This window comes from Anomaloglossus baeobatrachus, chromosome 3 (genome assembly GCF_048569485.1).
Source record: "Anomaloglossus baeobatrachus isolate aAnoBae1 chromosome 3, aAnoBae1.hap1, whole genome shotgun sequence".
NCBI classification, from domain to species: Eukaryota; Metazoa; Chordata; class Amphibia; order Anura; family Aromobatidae; genus Anomaloglossus; species Anomaloglossus baeobatrachus.
In genome coordinates this window covers 246,998,671-247,013,309 of record NC_134355.1, presented here as the reverse complement: position 1 = coordinate 247,013,309, position 14,639 = coordinate 246,998,671, and the positions used below count along the sequence as shown (strand labels likewise).

The 14,639-nt window shown below is 47.8% G+C and overlaps 1 protein-coding gene across 1 annotated transcript in view; it reads right to left on the bottom strand.

Annotated features, from left to right (window-relative positions):
• AGPAT4 (1-acylglycerol-3-phosphate O-acyltransferase 4) overlaps window positions 1–14,639 on the bottom strand; it is a 342,565-nt gene that overhangs the window by 310,779 nt on the left and 17,147 nt on the right. The window lies entirely within an intron of this gene.

Here is a 14,639-nt window from a genome sequence, read left to right as displayed (position 1 = left end):
GGCATCCGGGTCACCCGTACTGCAAATAGGCCCCGGCATCCCACTTCTCTCCGGAATCTCACTTTTTCTCCCGGGTACAAGGTATGAAGGCATTGTGGTAAGCCCTCAGTGGTCCAGATTTACCCGGTTGTAGAAGAAATGGTCACCGGTCTCCTCGTCCTCAATAAATCCATAGCCCTCTTTCTGGTTAAATTTGACTACGGTGCCAACGGTACACTGCCGTTCAAACTCATCACTGAGAGGACCGGCCATCATCTCACGGGCCACGGTCTCGGCCAGTAACCTCTCCTGCACCGGATCGGGTTCAGGAGATGGGGACTTCCGCTGAGTCAGGGGCGTCGGCTTCACCGGCTCCCAAAAGAATCCCCACTCGTCCTCTTCTATCTCCCGGGCGTGTTGCTCTTCCGGGGCCGGAACTGCTGTGTGGATTGGAGCTCCCAGGACTTGGTTTCCCGGATGTAGCTATGCCGTGTAGGTGGCCCGGACTTCAGTCGAGGTCTCACCGGTCGCGGCGTCCCAGGTAGTGACCCAGGATACTTTTGTGGGCCGCTCCGGTCCTTCTGGCACAGCCGGTAGGGCAAGGGTAAGTCCTACCGCGGCCGCAGTCTGCTTCGGGCGTCCTCTGCCCAGGCTGGTTGCCACCAGCGCGCCCACTGCAGCATGCTGTCTTCTCGGAGTCTCCATTTTGCTCGGAGTCAGTCTCTGTGCTGTCGCTTCTTGCAATGGCGCCGGGGACAGTGGAGATGCTGGAGAAGGTGGAGGCGGGCCTTCTTTTCCCGCTCTTGGGTACACTCCACCCCCAGTCTCGCACATCAAGTCGACCCGGCCAAGGCGGCTCTTCTTTTTCCCTGTAACGCCGGCCACTTCACATATCTTCATCAGCATCCTGGGGCCAGCACCTCCCCTCTTTGAGCGGCGCACTCCGCACTTCTTTTTCTTCACCGGCCAGCCCCAGGCTCTTCTTTTGGCGCCAATTCTTCGCACGCCCACTGTGTCCATTAAGACGGCGGCCATCTTGCCGCCATCTTGTGCCCGGTCCAACGCCTTAGGCACCACTTCTTCTTCCCACCATGGGATCGGGACCCTTCGCCAATAATCCGGATCCTGCCGACTACGTCACATGTAACGGGGTGCCAGGGGTGCCTCGGGGGTTGTAGTCATGGCCCCTTTTTCTAGCAGGCTTACCCCTGGCTCCGCCGTCACTTTTGGGACAGGAGATGTCTTGGTGGGGCAGAGTGTAGTGGTGCAGATGTCGCCGTCAGAGATACAAACACTTGATAGACGTGGATCAATTTAACCAGCAGGCATGTTTATTGTACACTTCTTCATGACAGAGGCAATACTCAGATGATGTCACAACTTTCGGCTGGGGAAAACCTTCTCTGGATGTCTCCTCTAGTGGGGATGTGCCCGGCTACTCCACTTCACCTGGCTCCCACTTCGGCTAACACAGACTGGACCCACAGCAATACTGCTTCACACTTGAGGACACTTCTTCTCTTCTTTTCTCTCGCTTTCCTGTTCACCCAGCTCCCACACTCTGCCCCTTCTGCTTCTTCTCTCCCGTCCCGTACTCAACTGCCTCAGACTCTAACTTTTTCCTTAACAACTCCTTTTCTCCCTCCCCCTTCGGCTGCCGGCTCCACCTTGCTCCTACACTGTTGCTGTGGGGACAGCCGTCCCACCCGGCCACTAGGGGAAACCCACTAAAACAGAATAAAACATCTTTATTAAATCACATCAACATTAACAGTTTTCAGGGGGAAACTGCGCCTCCTTGTAAGGGGTCTGCCCACCCCTTACATAGGTATTGTGCGGGTGTGAAAGAAACGTGTAATCTCTTGTGGATGGATTCTTTAATCTCCAAACGTCATATAATTCATGTGTGTGAAACAGTTTTGTAAGTGGGCTAGGGTTAAGTTTTTTTGACCTAGATGTGGAATCCATGTTTGGCCACAGTGCTACATTGAAATCCCCTACTAGTATTAGAGAGCCCTTTTTAACTTTGTTGGCTTTTACTATTGTTTTCCTAATGTGTGTATATTGTCCTTTATTACGGGCATATACAGTTACAAGTGTGTATGGGATATTGTTAATTAAACATTGTAATATAATATATCATCCATGAGGATCTATAATTTGGTTTGTTTGAGAAAAAGCGACCGAATCCCTTATTGCAATTGCCACCCCTCCTTTCTTCCGATCAGCTGGTGCCAGTAGCACATGCGGGAATCTTTTATGTTTTAATCTACTCGTATCTCCACTGTTTTTTTTAAATCAAATCAATTTTTATTGCATTTTAAAACTTTCACAAACATAACAACAAATTGTGAGGGTAGTCCTCACACATACCCCCTCCCCTCCCCCTCCCCCCACCCTCTTCTGGTCGACAGTCTCACCCCTCCACTCTCTACATCCCTCCTTATTCACATAATGACCTCCTTATTTCTCAGCCACTGCGATCTTTCCTTTCCTACCTATAGTCTAAATATCCTATCTTTCAGTAGATGAAATGACGCTAATCCTGGAAAGTCCAGCCACTTGCTCCAGATCTTCTCATATTGAGTTCTCCTTCCCCTTATAAGATAAACATTTTTCTCCATATAAATAATATAATTCACTTTTTCAGCAAATTCCTTACGTGTCGGTTCTTTTTCAGATAGCCAATACAAGGCAATTAGTTTCCTTGCTGCATACAACAATCGTGCCACTGCCAGTTTCTCTTGTTCATCCACCCCCACTTCATCCACATAGCCCAGCACACACACCAGCGGGTTTCTGGGTAGGTCCACTTGCATCACTGATTGAATTAAATTTAACACTGTGATCCAGAACCCTTGTAAACACGGGCAGTCCCACAACATGTGCATGATCCCTGCTTCTTCCACAGTACATTTTGGACACTTGGAATCTGTTCTCACTCACACTTTCTTCATCCACATGGGGGTTCTATATACTCTGTATATAACATATAATTGCAATAGCCGTTTTGCCTCGCTCAGAGATATTTTGATGATATATTGCAAAATAGACTCCCATTTCTCCTCCCCAATTTCTCCCAAATCTTCCACCCATCTTGCATATGCCCCAATTTGTTGCCTCCCAACCAACATGGACAAAAGTCCCCCGTAGACCATCGATATACATCCTGCCGTCCCTCTCTGCGTCCCTAATATATTAATTACACTATCTGATTGTATAACAATTGGTGTTATTCTGTTCTGTGATTCAAATGCGTGACGTAGCTGCAGGTATTTATAAAACATACTATGTTCCAGTGGGAAGTCTTTTAGCAGTACTTCAAAAGTCTTAAATATGTTTCCATCCATCACTTGGGAGAGGTACCAGATACCAATTCTCCTCCATTGCCCAAATTCTTTAAGGGATAAAAATTCCAGAATGTTGGGGTTGTCCCACATGGGGGTATATCTAGTGAACCCGGTTACCTGTCTCATCTGTTTGATCTTACCCCATACTTTATCTATCAACTGTATAGTAGGATATAATGCAGAGTGTGGACGAAACTTTCCCGCCTCCAGACTTGCCAGCAGAGGACCTTTTCCAATCACATACTGTAATATTTTCCCCGCCGAGGTCTCCAAACCTGTCACACCCCAACCCACCATGTGTTGGCTCTGGGCAGCTAAGTAATAGCACCAAGGATTAGGTAGAGCCAGTCCCCCTTCGTCTTTTGGTCTCTGTAAATATTCTAATCTCATCCGTGGGCGCTTCCTTCCCCAGATTAAGCCTCGGAAAATAGAATTTATTTTATAAAACCTATTTTGTGGTAGCCATACCGCGGCGTTATGGAGCACATAGAGCAGTTGGGGCATTAGGATCATTTTAGATAAGTTGACTCTCCCCACCACCGAAAGGTACAGTTTAGACCAGGCCAGAATCTTTTGTTTGAACTTAAGTAAAAGGGGGTGAGATTAAAATGTTCATACTCAGCCAGTTTATTGGATATCATAATTCCCAGATATTTAAACTCTGACACCACCTGAACCGGAGCACAAGTCACCACTACATTGGAAGGCGTTTCATCTAGTGGCATCAAAACCGATTTGTCCCAATTTATCGTGAGCCCTGATATCCTTCCAAAGTTAGATATGACCCTCAGTACCGCCTCCAAGGAACTCCCTGCATCTGCCAGAAACCATAATAAATCGTCCGCATATAAGGCCACTGTATCTCCACTGTTTAAGTGAGTCTCCTGTACACACAATATGTCTGCATTGTTCTTCAATGCTTCTTTCCATAATGTTGACCTCTTGTATGGGGAATTTATACCTTTGGCGTTAATAGATATGAATTTAACCCCGATCTAAATGTTTTGTCTTGTTTGCTAAATGTCTCTGCTGTGTATATTTTGTCCCTTTTCTCTCATGTGAGCTGATGGGGCACACTGTTACACTAAAATCAATTTAAAAACAAAACATACATAAACATATATGAAATGCCCCTAGAGAGACAGAAAAATCCGTAATAGCATTATTATAAGAATGGAGAAAAGCTGAGTTTTTCGTTGAGGCCCATGGGTGTCATGGTTCCAAGGCGAACAATCCAGGCACACTCTCTCTGTGCCAAAATCTTGCCATAATCTCCACCCCTCGCCCCAAGATGGACCACATCTATGCCCCTTACCCTAAAATGTTTATGTATGTTTTGTTTTTAAATTGATTTTAATTACCTCCCTCTATGTTTTCTATTTTTTCTTAGTGCTCTTATCTCTTTTTTGTGGCCAATATGATGGATTTTGTGTGACACAGAAATGAAGCCTTCAAGAATATGTTGCATACATGCATTGTGATTTATGTTAATGCTTGATGATGTGTCCTTTATATTTGAATTCATTTTCCATTTGGGTAGTGATTATTATCACCTCTCGGTTCCCCTTGTTCTCCTGCTATTCCAGGGATACCCCTGCCGGTCCCATACACATATAGTTATTATACCAGCTTATATTTGGTGCCATCACATTGGGTTTTTCCAGTGATGGCATCTTAGTGGTTCCCTTCTCTTTGAGGCGAATCGGTGTGGAACGGACCTGCAATAATGCTGTGTGATGCTAGGTTCCGTGCGGCATTATGAGTTCGGGGACGCCCTTTCTCTTGCCCACACACAAGATGGCCGCGGCGCATGTATCTTGCCGCTCCCCACTTCCGCCCACGCTGAGGATCTCGGATGCGGTGGGAGGTGACGCTGTTGTGGCGTCACTTCCGCCGGGGAGACCCGGAAGTGATGGGTGGATGGGGAGCGCTGACGCGATACATGCGGCACAGATGGCGGTGATCTATGGTAATGTACAGGGGTATTTAGGGGCACTTGGCCACATAGGATGTATGCACTGCCCCCCGAAGAAGCAACGCAAAGCGAAACGCGTTGGGGCTTCTCCCACTGATACTTGGACTTCTGCCCTGGCACTAATTTAGCACTTTGCAACTTTTTAATGGGTAAGCAGCTTTGTTCTATAGACATTTCATTGTACTTGTAGTTAGAGGAACTTCCTTTACTACATCTTCAGGGTGCTGCTTGCCCATTCTTTGTATATGCCTTTACCTTATTGGGTTGATGTCCTCCTGTTTTTGGGATTATTTGTCTGGGACTGTTCTCCTACCTACTATGTCTTTTTCTATTATTGTGATTTTACCATTGTCTGAATTTGTACTTAATAAACCTTTTTAGTTTTTATACTATAATGACAATGGTCTTGAGGATTTTTGATGATCCAATATGATGGATTTTGTGTGACACAGAAATGAAGCCTTCAAGAATATGTTGCATACATGCATTGTGATTTATGTTAATGCTTCATGATGTGTCCTTTATATTTGAATTCATTTTCCATTTGGGTAGTGATTATTATCACCTCTCGGTTCCCCTTGTTCTCCTGCTATTCCAGGGATACCCCTGCCGGTCCCATACACATATAGTTATTATACCAGCTTATATTTGGTGCCATCACATTGGGTTTTTCCAGTGATGGCATCTTAGTGGTTCCCTTCTCTTTGAGGCGAATCGGTGTGGAACGGACCTGCAATAATGCTGTGTGATGCTAGGTTCCGTGCGGCATTATGAGTTCGGGGACGCCCTTTCTCTTTTTTCTGATTATATGGTTGGCCATTTAACACTCCTTCCTCTCTTTCTTCTATTGATGCCTTTATGGAGTGGCCGTATTTCATTTTTATTGTATACCCCATCTGTCACCTTGAAATTTTTGATTATTACTGATGCCCACGTCCATCGTATGACCACGTCGCTTCATACCCCCTCTTTCTTTCCCGCAATTCCGACTGGAAGTTTCTTCAGCTGTAAATAATAAAAAAAAAAACAAACACAAACACAAGTAACTGTTGCACAAGTAACCTTGCTCTCAAGAGCGAAAACATAGGGTGCCCTTATGGGCTTCCCATATCGGGTATCAGGAGCCAAACTTAGGCCTATCAAACAAAATTTGGCCTGGGCTCTGACATATTCCCCAGGAGTAGACCAGGAAAAAGAAAAATGCCTGTTCAAAAGAGAAACAGAAAAATAAAACAAAGAGAATAAAAAAGGAAAAAATTTAGGAAAAAATTCAGGTAAATTCTCAGTGTAGAGAAAAGAAAAAAAAGGAGAAAAAACAGAAAACCAAGATGTCCAAGAAATCCAGGAAAAGGGTCCATGTCCAAGTCCCGATATCGTATGGGGTCCATGCCATAAGTGACCCCCGGCTTCTTCAGACCCGAATTTTCTTCCCAAAGAGGGGCCTTACTGCTCTCAGTCTGTTTATCCAAATGGCGAATCCCAAAGAACTCTTCTGTAAAGGATCAATTAGCAGAGTTCAATTCCGGTTTTTAAATCTCTGTTCCTGGTGGCTTGAACACTTACTCTACATGCAGAATTCATGCTTTGGACCATTCCTCCGCGATTTGTCGTGGTAGTGGGTTTCTTTCCAGGCCTTCCCTGGCTGTAGAGGGTAGATTCCACTCCTTGCAGAGTCGTAAGGCTTGTTCTGGGCTGCTTGCCACATGCTTGTACCCATCTTTAGTTATTATGAGCTTTACTGGGAAACCCCATTTGTATGAGATGTTGTGATCCCTTAGTATCCCTGTGCATGATGAGAATGCCTTTCTGCGTGTTAAAGTAAATGCCGATAAGTCTACATATATGGATATATCTTTAAAACGATCAGGCAGAGATGGCGGGTTTCGAGCTGCCTCCATCACTTTTTCTTTGATGTGGAAGAAATGTATTCTAACTATTACATCTCTGGGTATTGAGGCTGGGAGATGCTTAGGCTTAGGAAGCCTGTGGGCTCTGTCCAGAACTAGATCCATCTGTGTAGAGTCCGGCATCAGGCATGAGAAATAATCAGTGAGAAACTGTTTGAGAGTATCTATTTTAACTGTCTCTGAAATACCTCTTAGTCTGAGGTTGTTGCGGCGTGATCTGTCCTCCATATCCGCTATTTTGAGCTTTAGTGCGTCTACCTCTTCATCTATAGACACAACTGAATCCACCACCTCATTGTGCGCCGCTGTTAGATCCGCCATCTTATCTTCTATGTGAGACGTGCGTTCTCCTATGGCATTAATGTCTCTTTGCATAGATCTAAGCATATTTTGCATAGCTTTTTTAAATGTGGACATTATTTCAGACATAAGCTGTCTCATAGTATGCTCATTGAGTGGCTCTGCAGCTGTAACATTTGTATTGCGATGCCTGTACTCTATAGTGCTGCTGGTATCTTTCAGGCCTCTTCCAGGAGAGGAAGCCTGGGGCTGGATTACTGGGTCCTCCCCCTGGTCCCTCTCCTCCTGGCCCTGAGTGTATCCCAGTCCTGTTCTTCTTCCCTACGGTTATAGGGGCTGCTCCCTCCATGTTTCCCTTCTGCTGTCCCCTGCATGATGTCTCTTACCTCTCCCAGCCTGCATGGAGTTGTGGATTTCAGCGCTGCCACATTGTGCTTGTGCTTTCTGGCACCATTTTGAGTGCCCTCTGCTGCAGGGTACAACTGGGTGAGTTTGATGGGGCTTTTCCTTCCTTTGCCCCTTCCGCTCTGCTGCTCTTTCATGGCTCCTCACTCCTGACTTCTTCCGCTGACAATCGGGTCTGGAGCTGCTGCTAAATAACGCTGTGTGCCGCTGTATGGGGTCAGTATGTGTAAGGGGTAGTCGGACCCCTGGTAGTGAAGGAGCGGTTTTTACCCACTGAAGACGCCACAGTAGTATGGTGGCAAATTGTAAATGTTGATGGTAAAATGTTACCTGTCATAAACTGTTTCCCCACTAGGTGCCAGTGTAGAGCAGTGGTTCCCCTGGTAACAGTGGCAGGGAAGGAAGGGGCAGGGCAGCCTAGGTGGGGAAGGAAGGGTTCTGAATGCAGAGTCCAGTGTGCAGTGAGATGTGAGAGGCGAGCAAGCTCGGTCTGAGGTGACGGGGCAGAGTGTGGGAGTGAGACGAGGCAGTCAGCCTGAGTGAGTACTCTTGGCTAGAAAGCAGAGGAAACCCATGAGAAACGGTGGAAGAGTTGGGACTAGTCCGGAGCCGGTGGTGTGTACTAGAGTGGAGTGCAGCTATCAGGGGGATAACAAGTGGCCCCTGCAGGCGAAGGTTAGTGCCCTGACAAAGAAGTGGAGAGGTGAGAACTTATCCAGCCCCTAGTGTGTGCTGGATCTGCCCTACAGTAAATCCGGGTTAGAGCGCAGCTACTAGGGGGTTAACGTATGTCCCCTGCAGGCAAAGGAAAGTGCCCGTAGAGAAAAAGGAAACCGTTTTTGTAGAAAAGGACCTGTAACTTGTAACGTACTAAAGTAAACCTGCTGCAAACAAAAAGATGGAAGCTTTGTTTAATAAATCGGTGTTTGGTTTATCTGCTGCCTGCAATTGTCTCTTTCCTGAAAGTGAAGAAGGAGCTGGAGAGCACAGAAAGAACGCTGTCATCAATGGGCCCCATGCATCCACACTCTGCCCCAACAACACACCTGTTTTGCAAGTAACGGCCGGGCCGGGGTTCAGCCTGCGGCCCACAAGGCGAGGGGACCCGACTACACCCCCTGAGGCGCCCCCTGCCCCCGTTACATTTTGGCGTAGTCGGCAGGATCAAGCCCGCAGAAGAGAAACCCCGAGCAGAGACCAAGTGGTGCCTGATGTACTGAACAGGCCACAAGATGGCGGCAAGATGGCGGCCGTCCTCATGGATTTAGTGAAGGCGCGAAAAGTGGGCGCCAAACGAAAAGCGCTGGGCTGGCCTGTAAGGAAGAAGCCCGGAGTGCACCGCCCAAAGAGGGGAGGTGCTTTCCCCGAGATACTGCAGAGGTCTAGAGACGTGGGCGGCGCCGCAAGAAAGAAGAGGCGTCGCAAATGCTGTGCCGACCTGGTGGGTGAGGCCGGGGGCGGAGTATGGGCAGAAGCGGGAAAAGAAGAACCGCCTCCACCTTCCCCGGCGCGATTGCAACCCCGGCAGTGGAAGAAGAAGCAAACTCCAATACCTGGACCAAGCAGAATGGAGAACAGAGCGTGGCGCGCTCAGCATAAGCAAGCGCTCGCTGAAGACTGTGGGCTGAAGAGTACCCCGACGGTCACGCCAAAAGCGGCCGCCGAACCTACAGCTGGAGACAAGCCAAGAGAAGCATCGGCATTACTGGTGATACATCAGAGTATGGTGTCGCACCCGGTAGTTGTTGTCGGCAGCCCACTGCGGTCCCGTCCAGCTACCCCCTCACCCCCGCAGGAGGCGGAGTTTGGGCCGAATCGGAGAAAGAAGTACCGGAGCCACAGCCATGTTACGAGCCGTTCCACAGGCTACCCTGGTTACCTGGACAATCTCTCTCCGAATCTGTGAGGGCCCAGCGGGCTGAATGGCTGCGTGCGTACCACCCAGCGTGAGGGTTAATCATCCGGAAGAAAAAGATCTGTTTGTTGTCGAAAGCCGGTACTGTTGGAAGCCGGTGAGTGTTTATGGTTAAAGCTACGTTAAAAGAACTGAACCCGGGAATAGAAGAATGCAGGGACTATGCATGGACTTCTCCCGCGACTGTTAAGTAAAGAACCCTTTTGTTTCTGTTGGTCGCGGCTCATCTAAGACCGGGAGCGCTTGAGGAGAGCCTCCGGGCAGAAGATCAGCCAAGACCGGGAGCTCCCCTGGAGGGACTCTGGGCACCGGACTTGTGTGCCAATCTGGTGTGCTTTGATACGTTAGTTTTAAAATGTTTTTTTTATTGATAAGAAAGAAAAAGAATACTGCTGAAGAAACGTGTGTGTGTTTTCTATATGTGTTGTTTTGCAGGTACGAACCTCGCCAGGAGGCTGAGGTTAAAGAGGGGAGGAATGTAAGGGGTAGTCGGACCCCTGGTAGTGAAGGAGCGGTTTTTCCCCCCTGAAGACGCCACAGTAGTATGGTGGCAAATGGTAAATGTTGATGGTAAAATGTTACCTGTCATAAACTGTTTCCCCACTAGGTGCCAGTGTAGAGCAGTGGTTCCCCTGGTAACAGTGGCAGGGAAGGAAGGGGCAGGGCAGCCTAGGTGGGGAAGGAAGGGTTCTGAATGCAGAGTCCAGTGTGCAGTGAGATGTGAGAGGCGAGCAAGCTCGGTCTGAGGTGACGGGGCAGAGTGTGGGAGTGAGACGAGGCAGTCAGCCTGAGTGAGTACTCTTGGCTAGAAAGCAGAGGAAACCCATGAGAAATGGTGGAAGAGTTGGGACTAGTCCAGAGCCGGTGGTGTGTACTAGAGTGGAGTGCAGCTATCAGGGGGATAACAAGTGGCCCCTGCAGGCGAAGGTTAGTGCCCTGACAAAGAAGTGGAGAGGTGAGAACTTATCCAGAGCCGGTAGTGTGTGCTGGATCTGCCCTACAGTAAATCCGGGTTAGAGCGCAGCTACTAGGGGGTTAACGTATGTCCCCTGCAGGCAAAGGAAAGTGCCCGTAGAGAAAAAGGAAACCGTTTTTGTAGAAAAGGACCTGTAACTTGTAACGTACTAAAGTAAACCTGCTGCAAACAAAAAGATGGAAGCTTTGTTTAATAAATCGGTGTTTGGTTTATCTGCTGCCTGCAATTGTCTCTTTCCTGAAAGTGAAGAAGGATCTGGAGAGCACAGAAAGAACGCTGTCATCAATGGGCCCCATGCATCCACACTCTGCCCCAACAACACACCTGTTTTGCAAGTAACGGCCGGGCCGGGGTTCAGCCTGCGGCCCACAAGGCGAGGGGACCCGACTACACCCCCTGAGGCGCCCCCTGCCCCCGTTACATATGCACCAGAGCATCACTACTGTGCTTCTTTCTCCATGTGCTGCTGGCCACGCCCGCGCTGGTTCATTTTTTAGTTGTTGCTCTCCCGCTGTTAAGCACACATCGCTGTATGTGACAGCAAGAGAGCAACAATCTGAATGTGCAGCAAGCAGGAGCCGGCGTCTGGCAGCCTGCGGTAAGCTATAACCAAGGTAAATATCGGGTAACCAAGAAGCCCCTTTCTTGGTTACCCGATATTTACCTTCGTTACCAGCATCCCCCGCTCTCACGCTGCCAGTGCCGGCTCCCTGCACACTTAGCCGGAAGTACACATCGGGTAAAATTAACCCGATGTGTACTCTGGCTACGAGTGCAGGGAGCAAGCGCTAAGCGGTGTGCGCTCGTAACCAAGGTAAATATCGAGTAACAAGCGCTTGGTTATACGATATTTACTGTTGTTACCAGTGTCCGCAGCTTCCAGACGCCGGCTACCTACAAGCGCAGCATCGCTTCCACGTCGCTGCTGGCTGGGGGCTGGTCACTGGTGAGATCTGCCTGATTGACAGCTCACTAGCGACCATGTAGCGACGCAGCAGCGATCCTGACAGGTCAGATCGCTGGTGGGATCGCTGCTGCGTCGCTAAAGTGTGACGGTACCCTAAACTCTTGGAAGGCTTGGTTCACTCTAGTCTAATCTGCTAACCTTCAGATAACTCTCTTCTTGACACTATACAATCTGGTTTCCGCTCTTTCACTCTACTGAAGCTGCCCTCTAATGATCTAGTAATATCGCAATCCAATGGGCACCACTCCCTACTGCTTCTCTTGGATCTTTCTGTTGCATTTGACTCTGGATCAACAGCTCATCCTCACCATTCTCCGCTCGATAGGCCTCTAGGACATTGTTCTTTCCTGGTTCTTCTCCTACCTCTCTAACCATTCCTTCACAGTATCCTTTGCCACCCTTCACCTTACTGTCAGGGTTCCAAAAGCCTCACTCCTTGGACCCCTCCTTTTCTTTTTATACACCGCCCCTATTGGACGAACCAGATTTGGTTTCTAGTATCATGTCTATGCTAATGACACCAAATTATACACCTCTTCTTCTGACATCAGCCCCACCTTAATACAAAACGTCAGGGAATGTCTGTCTACTGTTTCTAATACAATGTCATATCTGAAACTAAATTTCTCTAAAATTAAACTTCTCATGTTTCCTGCCTCTTCTAGATACGGTAACTTATAGCCAATATTTCACTTACCTTTGTTGGTTCAACTATACCTCCAAAATGGCATGCTCTCAGTCTTGGAGTTATATTTGACACAGAAATGTTCCTTTATTCCCTATATCCAATCAGTCCCTAACTCATGTTACCTGCATCTTAAAAACATCTCCAAAATCCAACCTTTTTTTCACCTTGAAGCTGCAAAAACCCTTACTGTCGTTCTTATTTGTGATGCCCTGGCAAAACCAGGTAGTCACAGATGACTGTACCCCCACCAAGGGTACAGGAATCGCCACCTCCTTGGGAAATTACACCACATCCCACACACGGGAACACCAGCCACAAAGCTTAGTCACCCCCCCATGACAACCAGGACACACCAGTGGGCGGGACCAGGTGGATGGGAACGCCCACCTAGGGGTCTTAAGGTGGCAAGGGGTGGAAACCAGTCAGTTTTTGAAGTTGGAGTTAGAGTGGAGTCGAGTCTGGACAGTCAAGTCAGATGGAGTCAAAAATTGAGAAGTCTGAAGAAATTGAGAAGTTTTGTTTTCAGGGATCTCTCTATTATTTGGACTGCATATATGATTGTTATTTATATGTGCTGCTAATCATCTATGGGTATGTGGTAATTATTATTTCTCTATGTATCCATGTTTGATGTAAAGTTTATACTCATGCCTATGATCCAGTTATTATTGAGTGACTCCTGTTTGTATACATATTAACATAGCCCTGTTTAAATTTACCTGTATAGTGTGACCTCTGTATACAGCTAGGGGGGTGTTTGTCCCTTACAGGGATCAAACAAGGAAATTGGAGTCTTTTTATGCCTTTTAAGTGATTTTAATGTGTTTGTGTCCACTTTGTTTATAATAAAAACCAATATCTGTACTTAAAGGTGTATCCCTCATTTTGCACACCACCATGCCTTTTTCTTTATGCCTTTCTTGGTGTGTTGGGGAGATCCCTTATCCTTTTATTGTTGGATTATTCAATCCTGGGAGTGGTGGCCTCTAAAATAGTTTCAGTGAACATCAGCAAACCCCTCACTCACATGATGTCATACTCACAGGCTGCCATCTGCCCTATACAATGAAGTGAACACTTTTCTATTGTGCCAGATCAATATGAGCTTTTGACCACTTAAATCGGTTATGATGATGAACTGCAGTTAGGTAGAAGCCCCGAAGAGGACAAGTTTGAAGATAAGTTACCCTGAAACGATTTCTGACAGTTTATGCAGAAATTCTTTGGTTATGCACCGATTGTTACAGCAGATGCCGAGTGGCTGGTCTTAGGGGTACTTTTCACGTTGCGACATCGCTACTGCGATGTCGTCGGGGTCAAATTGAAAGTGACGCACATCCGGCGCCAGTAACGACGACGCAACGTGTAAAGCCTAGATGCACCGATAAACGATCGCAAAAGCATCGTAAATCGGTGATCTGTGTAGTGTCGGTCATTTTCATAATTTCGCTGCAGCGACAGGTACGATGTTGTTCCTCGTTCCTGCAGCAGCACACATCGCTGTGTATGAAGCCGCAGGAGCGAGGAACTTCTCCTTACCTGCCTCCACCGGCTATGTGGAAGGAAGGAGGTGGGCGGGATGTTTACGTCCCGCTCATCTCTGCCCCTCCGCTTCTATTGTCCGCCTGCCGTGTGACGTCGCTGTGACGCCGCACAACCCGCCCCCTTAGGAAGGAGGCGGGTCGCCGGCCAGAGCGACGTCGCAGGGCAGGTAAGTGCGTGTGAAGCTGCCATAGCAAGATATCGCATGTGCGACGGGGGCGGGTCATCGGCTAGCAATGTCGCAGCGTGCAAAGTACCCCTTAGACGATTTTGGAGGTAAAGATGCCGGAAGTTGAGGTCCTGGGTTGGTGAGGTTACACGTGGTCTGCAATTGTGAGGCCAATTCAATGTACTATCAAATTCCCTCAAACGCCTTTGGAGACGGCTTATGGTAGAGAAATGAACATTCAATTTATGGGCAACAGCTCTGGTGGACACTCCTGCAGTCAGCATGCCACTTGAACACTCCCTCAAAACTTGAGACATCTGTGACATTGTGTTGTGTGATAAAACTGCACATTTTCGCGTGGCCCTTTATTGTGGCCAGCCAGCCTTAGGTACATCTGTGCAATAATCATGCTGTCTAATCAGCATCTTCATATGCCACAACTATGATGTGGATGGATTATCTTGGC